This window comes from Electrophorus electricus, chromosome 1, assembly GCF_041902795.1.
Source record: "Electrophorus electricus isolate QZ-2024a chromosome 1, ASM4190279v1, whole genome shotgun sequence".
Classification (NCBI taxonomy): domain Eukaryota; kingdom Metazoa; phylum Chordata; class Actinopteri; order Gymnotiformes; family Gymnotidae; genus Electrophorus; species Electrophorus electricus.
In genome coordinates, this window is record NC_137497.1 from 22,196,479 (window position 1) to 22,204,175 (window position 7,697).

General features: G+C 41.1%; 1 long non-coding RNA gene across 1 annotated transcript; it reads right to left on the reverse strand.

Annotated features, from left to right (window-relative positions):
• Positions 1–963: 963 nt before the first annotated feature.
• On the reverse strand, positions 964–3,017 carry LOC118241467 (uncharacterized). The gene is made up of 3 exons (XR_004776098.2): positions 2,951–3,017; positions 2,251–2,328; positions 964–1,141 (listed from the first exon to the last, which is right to left on the reverse strand). It is a non-coding gene; the product is annotated as an uncharacterized LOC118241467 (long non-coding RNA).
• Positions 3,018–7,697: the final 4,680 nt, after the last annotated feature.

Below are 7,697 nucleotides of genomic sequence, written 5' to 3' on the forward strand. Positions count from 1 at the left end.
AAAAAATCAATTGCTTGTTAATGTGAGTGTGTGTGTGTGTGTGTGTGTGTGTGTGTGTGTGTGTGTGTATGAGTGAGAGACAGACTTGGCTCCCCTGGTAGAAAGAACAGAATGAATATAGTTAGCAAGAAAAATGAACTTACCTGTGACTTTTTTGTGGAGAGTCTTCCATGTTGTCTTTGAAGGGGAGTTTTATGGGGAATTTTCCTGCTTAAAGACAGGAAGTGACATCACCCAATTTCCTGTTTTTCCTTGTATTAGTTTCCAAAGGAAATTTCAAGAGTGGAGTTTTGATGTTGACTTATTTTAGGGAATTTATGATTGCTGATTTTTTTTATTGAACTTGTAACTTGTAAATGCTAAATTCTATTTTTTAAAACATTTTTGTTTGTTTTTGTAGTGATTGCCAGATGAATCCTTGAAGCTTTCCATCCAATTGGTTCAAAAAAAGGTTCATATCTGGAGGCTTCATGTGCACACAAACCCCCCTGCTGGCTAAACCTTTATTGTCATTTCAACTATTTGTGATGGATCTCTTGGCTGTTTTGCACCAGTGACAGCATGGGAATAGTCACTGCCAACAATAGAAATAAAAACACCTTAATATGATTTTGTGTGGTTCATTCATTCATCTAATCTGTTTTTGATGTGTAGGTAATGGTTTTGGAGGTCTACTAGTGTCAAAAAACAGGTTGATTTCAGTCAATGTTTAAATAAACCAAATAGGACATGAGATGTTTATGTTGAGATGTTTTTAAGACTGTTGCAGTGTTTTTCAAAGATGGGAAAATGGTTATGCTTATGAATACTGTGGTGACTTTATTCACTTTTATTAAGAAATAATATTTTTTCCACTGTGCTTGGACTCAGTTGGTTTCTCTGTTTGAAAATCACTTCCCTGGCTTTGAAGAAAACACTTTCACATGGTACTGAGGAGGCAGAGGTGCACAAGTATCCCACAGCAAACCTGTAGAGATTTGGATATATGCACCTCTGCCTCTCCCAGTACTGGAGGGGACCCTGTGTTCTGCTTTTCTTCAGTTCTGCCAGGTCTGCACTTCAACTGTGGCATCAGCAGTGACATTGTGTGTTCTTCTGGCCTCCATGAATGTGGCATCAAAATCACACCACAGTTTGTTTCCTGAGAAGCAAAACCAGATAATATGAATGAGGTCATAACTCTGAAATTGACTTTAATCCAATGCAAAAATATTAACCAGGTCTTTCAGCTACAGCATCTTGTGATGTTGAAGCTGCAGCTGGTATTGAATGTGACTGTTTAGACCCTATTACATTGGTACATTCAAAGGTGAGTTGTTTTATTCCTTTATCTGCCTTTTTTGGGCTAAAGGATCCAAGTGATTTGTATCTTGGGTCTAGTAGCATTGCCAGTGATATAATGCTCATGCTGTGTGGAGCTTTTCCCTAAGGAGCCTGATGAGGTCTCTCCCAGTTCACTAGCTACTGGGACCGTTGCCTTTGCTGCCTCTTCCTGGAGCATCTTTTCCACCATTTTCAATAATAGCACCACTTTGGAGCCAGATACCTTTTTCTCCTCTGACAGCACCACAGTGGCCGTGTGAAAAGGAGACAGTATAGACAGGAGCTCACAAACATTATTGTACTCATCAGAGGTCAGCGCAGGAATACCAGTTTGTAAGCCTGCCAATGCTTACAGGCTCCCTGAGTTCTACTAATCGCTCCAGCATTTGAAAGCTGCTGTACCACCTTGTTTCAACCTCCTGAATCAGTTTCTTTTTTGGTTTTCCCATATGCTCTTGAACAAGGTCCAGCTTCTCCTTTAACAATAAAAACCTAAACGTTACATATGTAGCAATATAAAACAATGTGTAAACAAATGTGAAAATAATGTTACTAACTTTGACAGTTGTGCTGCTTCTAAAATAGCCCACCAGCTTCCTTGCCTTTGTAGGAATGGCAGACAGCACTGGGGTTAGTTCAAGAGCTTTTTTAACAACTATTTTCAGGGTGTAAGCAATGCAGAAGGCATGATGCAGCTTCAGCTGTTTACCACAGGCAATCATATCAGATGCGCCATCAGTAACTAGACATGTTACTTTGGATTTTATTTCCCATTCTTCCATAAGAGAGGATTTCACACAGGCCAAATTTTCAGCTGTGTGCGCCTGTGGGAATTTCACTACACCGAGTAATGTGGACTTCAGTCATGTGTTGTCATCTATAAAATGGCAGGTCACAGCCAAGTAGTTTGTCTGCTGTCACACTCACTGCAGGAACTTTCTGGACCTCAACTTTGGTCTTCTCTTTCTCTTGTTGATATTTGGTCTCAACCATGGCCTTTGCGGTCTAAAGGGAAGGAAGAAAATATTATTTTTTTAATACTACTCTCATAATTTATCCATGTCACCACACATACTTTCCTAGTTGGGAAAATATAGATTGGATCAAATTTTGCTACTAAATCCCTGAAGCCTTTATCCTCAACTGTGCTAAATGGCTGTGTGTCTCTAACAATCATGAAGACCAAAGCCTCATCCAGCTCTTCCTTTCTGGTCACTGCTTTGTAAAGATTAGATTACACTTTGTCATTTTTACACTTTGTAATCCAATCCAAACTGCAAATAACATGTAAGGTGCAGAGAATAATGCAGTATATAAATATATATATACACAGTATATACACATTATATTTTATATATATATATATATATATATATATATATATATATATATATATATATATATATATATATATATATATATATATATGCATATTAATGTTAACAGTGAATAAAATTAAATTAGGTTATGGTTTAATTACAGTATTTGCATGTCAGAAGTCATTACATGAACATGTGCACATGTTTTGTTTTTATTTTTTGATGTGTGTGATGAATGTAGCATCGTGGTCAATGTCATTATTATCATGGTTGATTAACAAATATGAAAATTGGAAACCCATACCCACCTTGGCTGGATCCAACTCTATCCCCCTCATTATACATGACAAGTACAATAACACAGATGACATGTTGTTGTTGTATCCCAGTGGTTTGGAATGGAAAAAAAAAAGACTTGTGAATATTATAGTAGTAACACATTTCATTATTTACAGGCATATTATGTGCAATACCTTATTTGTAGAGATCTGCTCAAAGTGTTTCCATACAGGGGAAACCCTTTTCCTTTTAGCAGGCTCCATGAAAACAAGCTCATCAATGTCACAGGCAAATTGACAGAACACAAACATGCAAATTTTGCATGGATCCATTGCGCTTTATGTGTGTTCATAAATTGTGCCAACACTCGAAATGCTTCCTGAACCAGTGAGGTTTCAGGCATCATCAGTGATGTCATTCATCCTTAAAGAAGCAAGCCTCGATACATGTTTCATAAAAGACTTCCTGGAGCTCTCGACATGTGCTCCGAAGCCTCGGCACAGTAGGGGCCATCACTAGTATCTCACTTGGAGTGAGGAGTAGGAGTGAAGGGTGAGAGTGAGGAGTAGGAGTGTGGGGTGAGAGTGAGAGGTGAGAGTGAGGGATGAGAGTGAGTAGGAGTGAGGGGTGAGAGTGAGGAGTAGGAGTGAGAGTGAGGGTTGACAGTGAGTAGGAATGAGGGGAGAGAGTGAGGGGTGAGATTGAGGAGGGGGGTGAAAGTAAGGAGTAGGAGTGATGAGTGAGAGTGAGGTGTGAGAGTGAGTAGGAGTGATGGGTGAGTGAGGAGTAGGAGTGAGCAGTGATAGTGAGGGGTGAAAGTGGGTAGGTGTGAGGGGTGAGAGAGTAAGTAGGAGTGAGGGGTGAGAATGAGAAGTGAGAGTGAGGGGTGAGAGAGTAAATAGGAGTGAAGGGTGAGAATGAGGAGTAGAAGTGAGGGGTGTGAGCCACTCAAACTAGGAGGTGCACCATATTAAAAACATCAAGGAAGCATTAACAAGAGAGCCTGACATTCTACCCGACTCACATGAACATGTAGGGAATTCCACAGCAGATATTTAAAAAATAAATGTTTTGTTTTAGTTGAGAGGAAATTCAACTATGAAATTTAAAACAAGCCTCGTAAAATGTTTATTGTAATCTAATCTGGATTCACAACCGCATGAGATGAATTTCTCAGATGTGTTTTCTTCTTCTCTTTCCCCCTGGTTTGCTTTAGTCTGTTGTCCAGTTTGTGGACATAGTGCCCATCACTTGTGAAACAGAATGTATGTCATGAATAAATGTCTTGTTTGGTCCTTCCTATTGTCCGTCTCTATGGTTTCCTTTCTCATGTTTCACTTTTCCAGTCCTGTTCCAGTCCCTGTTTTGGTTTTCACTGTTCATGATTTGCACCTGCGCCTTGTTTAGTGTTCATTAGTTCAAGTATTTAAACCCTGTCTGGTTCCCTGTGTTTTTGCTGTTCATTGCGTGTGTTTGTGTGGAATGTATTGCATGTATTGCATGTATTGCATGTATTGCATGTATTGCAAGCTCGTCTTTGTTTCTAAGCCTCTGTTTATGTTAGCCTGTTTGATTCTAGCTGTTTTGTTTTTCCTTAACTCCGTATGTTACTTCTTTCTGTTATAGCTGCTTTCCCTGTTTGCCTTCGTGTGCTTTTGGTTTGTGTTTCCTAGGCTTTGTTATCCTAGCCCTTGTTTTTGTTATGTATTCTAGGACCCTGGACTACTCTGACTACAACTCTGGATTTGCCCCTAAGAAATCTCGCTCTCCTCCGCACATGCGACCACCTCATTACCGCTCACCATTACAATAACCTGAACAATAAGGGGAACTCTTAAATAAAACATGTTGACAAATGGCAACTAAACTATTTAAACTATTCAAAGATACTACAGACAAAATTGTCTGTTTTTCCATGACTTGACAAAAGTATTTACAGTTGCATTAAATTACATCACAGGATCGCATAGTAATATTTCCATAAACATATTTACAGTACTGGGCAGATCCTCTTATAGTGATTGATACATATTCATCAATATGACAGCATGTGTCCTCTCTGAGGATCAAATCTTACTGTACCTGCTCTACCAGGTGAGCTTCAGGAGCGCTCTAATCATGTATACATACACTGATCTTTGACCCCTGAATGGGACAGAGAAAGGCAGTGCGGATCTGTGTGTGTGTGTGTATTTAAACATACAGAGTTATAATTATATGTGTATGTACAAGATTGGTCACTGTGACAAGATCAAGAGGGATTGTGGGATCAAATTCAATCAAATTCAATCAGGAAGTAACTAGTACAGTGATGGAGAACTGTTTAGAAATCAAACTAAAACAAATCTGGATCTTGTAGAGAGATATTGTTGTAAATGTAGAATAGAAACATACTCAGAGTTCAAAGTGAATGAACCAGTGGAGAGAATGAGCTACACAAAGGGGGGGGGGGGGGGTACACAACAACAACAACAACAACAACAACAACAACCACCACCCTGATCACCACCTGTGCTCCGTCATAACTATGATCACTGCTGAAGCTCCAGTCTGTCATATTAACACACAGCATAATTACTGCACCATCACTGACTACATTTACATATTAACACACAGCATAATTACTGCACCTTCACTGACTACATTTACTTATTAACACACAGCATAATTACTACAGTAAACAGTGGTATTGAGGCTGAAGTGTTTGTTGATTTATTGAGGGTCGGCTGTAGAGGGATTGAGCTTCAGGAGCAGACAAGGCCAAACTAAAAAAAAAGAAAAACATAAGACACACTAGAAATAAAACTACTATTATTATTATTATTATTATTATTATTATTATTATTATTATTATTGGTTACATTTATTTAGCACCTTTCTCAAACTCAAGGACACTTTACAGACAGAAATCAGCTTTTATTCTCAAATCACTGATAGACTGATGAGAAGCGGCAGCCAATTTACACACACAGTCTGTCAGAAACCACAGACCCCTGTGGGACTGAAGGGTGCAGGGGAAGGGGAGGAGGTTCAGACCAGGACAGAGCAGCACCCATAGCTGGACATACACACATACGTAGAGCAGCACCCATAGCTGGACATATACACACATACGTAGAGCACCACCCATAGCTGGACATATACACACACACACAGAGCACCACCCATAGCTGGACATATACACACATACGTAGAGCAGCACCCATAGCTGGACATATACACACATACGTAGAGCACCACCCATAGCTGGACATATACACACATACGTAGAGCACCACCCATAGCTGGACATATACACACACATACGTAGAGCAGCACCCATAGCTGGACATACACACACATACGTAGAGCACCACCCATAGCTGGACATATACACACATACGTAGAGCACCACCCATAGCTGGACATATACACACATACGTAGAGCACCACCCATAGCTGGACATATACACACACATACGTAGAGCAGCACCCATAGCTGGACATACACACACATACGTAGAGCACCACCCATAGCTGGACATATACACATACGTAGAGCAGCACCCATAGCTGGACATATACACACATACGTAGAGCAGCACCCATAGCTGGACATATACACACATACGTAGAGCAGCACCCATAGCTGGACATATACACACATACGTAGAGCAGCACCCATAGCTGGACATATACACACATACGTAGAGCAGCACCCATAGCTGGACATATACACACATACGTAGAGCACCACCCATAGCTGGACATATACACATACGTAGAGCAGCACCCATAGCTGGACATATACACACATACGTAGAGCAGCACCCATAGCTGGACATATACACACATACGTAGAGCAGCACCCATAGCTGGACATATACACACATACGTAGAGCAGCACCCATAGCTGGACATATACACACATACGTAGAGCACCACCCATAGCTGGACATATACACATACGTAGAGCAGCACCCATAGCTGGACATACACACATACGTAGAGCAGCACCCATAGCTGGACATATACACACATACGTAGAGCAGCACCCATAGCTGGACATATGCACACATACGTAGAGCAGCACCCATAGCTGGACATATGCACACATACGTAGAGCAGCACCCATAGCTGGACATATACACACATACGTAGAGCAGCACCCATAGCTGGACATATACACACACACGCAGAGCAGCACCCATAGCTGGACATACACACATACGTAGAGCAGCACCCATAGCTGGACATGTACACACACACGTAGAGCAGCACCCATAGCTGGACATATACACACATACGTAGAGCACCACCCATAGCTGGACATATACACACATACGTAGAGCAGCACCCATAGCTGGACATACACACATACGTAGAGCACCACCCATAGCTGGACATATACACACACACACAGAGCAGCACCCATAGCTGGACATATACACACACACAGAGCACCACCCATAGCTGGACATATACACACATACGTAGAGCAGCACCCATAGCTGGACATACACACACACGTAGAGCACCACCCATAGCTGGACATATACACACATACGTAGAGCAGCACCCATAGCTGGACATATACACACATACGTAGAGCAGCACCCATAGCTGGACATATACACACATACGTAGAGCAGCACCCATAGCTGGACATATACACACATACGTAGAGCACCACCCATAGCTGGACATATACACACATACGTAGAGCAACACCCATAGCTGGACATATACACACACACAGAGAGCAGCACCCATAGCTGGACATATACACACATACGT